The sequence below is a fragment of the Corylus avellana genome, chromosome ca11 (genome assembly GCF_901000735.1).
Source record: "Corylus avellana chromosome ca11, CavTom2PMs-1.0".
NCBI lineage: Eukaryota > Viridiplantae > Streptophyta > Magnoliopsida > Fagales > Betulaceae > Corylus > Corylus avellana.
The window spans coordinates 7,621,091-7,623,138 of record NC_081551.1 but is presented as its reverse complement, the minus strand read 5'-3'; positions in this window follow the sequence as shown (position 1 = coordinate 7,623,138).

Below are 2,048 nucleotides of genomic sequence, written 5' to 3'. Positions count from 1 at the left end.
ACCACTTCCGCACCACCTTCGAAGATCACCTCATGTATCCTGATATCCTTGCATAATTCCATCGCTCTTAGTGCTCCCATGGCTTCTGCAGTTGCAACCTCCAGAAAGATCTCAACTGTTTGACTTTGAGTTGATATGAGACCCTTGAAATCTCTTATATTAATCCTGATCCCAAGTCGCCTTTTTTCCTTACACAGAGTTATGTCACAATTTGCTTTAAATAAGTTTTGTGGAGGAGGTGTCCAACGTACGTGGGTCATTTCACCCGAAGACCCACTCTTCTTTTCCTTCATTGATGCAACGTTCTAGTATTGCTCCGCCAAAACTGCTGCTTCTTTAGCAACAAAATTTGGATGATAGAAAGGGCTTCCGTGAAGACAATTATTCCGTCTGTTCCAAAAGTTCATGGCAATGGTAGCAAATAAGTCCATATCTTCTCTACTGCACCGTTGAAACAGGTAATTTATAATGTCAATGAAGTTCACAGCCTCACATGAACTCTTCTGGAAATTCCGTCTACTCCACTCCAAACATCACGTGCCGATGGACATGACCATAAGATGTGTGCTACTGTGTCCCTCTCATCACCACAGAATATACACAATTTATCTTTCACTACCCCATGTTTTGCAAGGTTGCTCTTAGTGGGATGAATATCACTTCCTGCCCTCCATAAGAAAACCTTTGTTGCTTTAGTAACCTGTAGCTTCTATATATTCTTCCATATGCCTATAAATTCCGAGATTTTAGTTCATTTCCCTTGCATAGATCCAAATCTCTCCTTCTCAAGATAATACGCACTCCGCACCGTAAACTCCCCAGAGGTTGTTGCTTGCCAAAATAGTTTGTCTGGACTGCTGTAACTACTCCATGGAATGTTGCAAATTATCTCCGCTTCATCTTCCCAAAAGACTCTTTGAACAAGGGGAGTGTTCCATCCACCCGATTGCGTATCCATAAGAGCACTTACGGTTTCATCCGCCACCAAGATTCTGCAAGGTGTTTGAATTCGAAAGGACGTACTCTTAGGAATCCACTTATCCTTCCAAATTTGCACCGATTTACCATCCCCTATCCTCCAACACAATCCATCTTGGAGCAAGTTTTTTGCCAAAAAATACTTCATCGAGCTAAAGAAGGTCGACTTCCTATTTTTGCATCAAGGAAATCTCCATTTGGATAGTATTTTTCCTTTAGGATTTTTGCTGTTAAACTCTCCATGTTTTGCACTAAATGCCATCCTTGTTTTGCTAACAAAGTCTTGTTAAAATAACAGAGATCCCTGAAAGATGAATGAGTGTGTCTCTGTGCAGCTGGTAGCCCTGAAAGATGAATGAGTTGGTCTCTGACATCTCGTGTAGTATTTCTGCTAAAAAAAATTGAAGTCTTGTCTCTGTTCAATTTTTTCCCTGACCCCTCTTCATATTTCTCCAACAGGTGTGTCAACTTGTACCAATCTTGGGAGTTCGCTTGACAACAAACTATTATCTTCAAAAAATAAATGGCTAAGTCTGGGTCCCTTGGAGGATGTGGGAACACCCGTAAGAGCACCTGAATTGGCGGCAAAATTGAGTTGCGTACTCAAAGCCTCTGCGCAAAGTATAAAAAGGTAGGGAGAAAGAGGATCCCCTTGCCTTATACCCCTGGAAGGCCGAATACATCCCTTTGGAACTCCATTGATAATGATCGAATATTTAATAGCCGAAATGCATTGCATAATCAAACCTATCCATTTTTAGCAAAACCCATGCTACACATCACTTCTTCAAGAAACATCCATTCTACCCGATCACATGCCTTACTCATGTCTAATTTAATAGCCATGTATCCAATTTTCCCCCACATCCTAGAATGCATAGTATGCAGTGTTTCACAGGCAGCCAATCCGTTATAAGCCTACTCGGAATAAAGGCACTCTGATTTTTGATATAACGTTTGGCAAAATAAACTTCAATCTATTAGCCAAAGTTTTAGAGACAATTTTATACACCACATTACATAAATTCGGAAATCTTTTCAAGATTCTTTATTTTAGGGATAATGGCAAT